Raw genomic sequence first — 833 nt, 5'->3', positions numbered from 1 at the left:
GTGTGTGTGTGTGTGTGTGTGTGTGCGTGTGTGTTTGTGTGTGTGTGTGTGTGTAGTGCAGCAACTGTGTTAGGCATTTAACAACAGCAGACCATTGCAGATCTCACATGGGTTTCGTAGTGTCGATAACACCGAAAATTACTGTAGCTGAAGGACTTTCTGGTTCTATAGTTTAGAATTATTCGTAAGGATGCCACTCAAACCACGTTATTCAATGATAGGGATATATGATATAACATTAATTAGTATTCAATTAATATATTTAATGTGGTACGCGGAAAATTATTTTTATTCACCGGTATGAATGAAAATTGCTCACAGACAACGCAAGGAAAATGTTCCCAACATGTCTACTCACCAAAGATTAAATGGTGATTAACTTAAACCCCGAGTAAGGATTTAGTTTAATCTTTGGCATATTACACATACACCTCTCTTTGCATACTGCATTTGACGCCTGGTCAATTAAATTTCTAATTGCATATATAATTTCAATCGATTAAATTCTATTTTTGGCTCACTTAACTAAGGGGCGTATCCAGAACTTAACTATACTTTGTTTGTGCAGACGGTGCCCTTAAGAGAAATGATGTATACTCTTTTCATAGAAAGTGATGCTCCTGAAGCAGCTCTTCTCATCACCAATCTAGTGTTTCCCATCAATTCAGCATACTTCTTATAACTTGTATTTGAATACTATGCAAATATTCTTTTAAAAAACATTTCTTTTAACTTTTCCAAAATCTAATTGTTTTCCATACTTACAGTTGAAAAAGTCTCAATAACTGAAACCGATATTGAACTGTTTTTTATAATATTATTTTAGCATTTTC

Source organism: Octopus bimaculoides, chromosome 8 (assembly GCF_001194135.2).
Source record: "Octopus bimaculoides isolate UCB-OBI-ISO-001 chromosome 8, ASM119413v2, whole genome shotgun sequence".
Classification (NCBI taxonomy): Eukaryota; Metazoa; Mollusca; class Cephalopoda; order Octopoda; family Octopodidae; genus Octopus; species Octopus bimaculoides.
Note: the sequence above shows the minus strand (reverse complement) of the source record.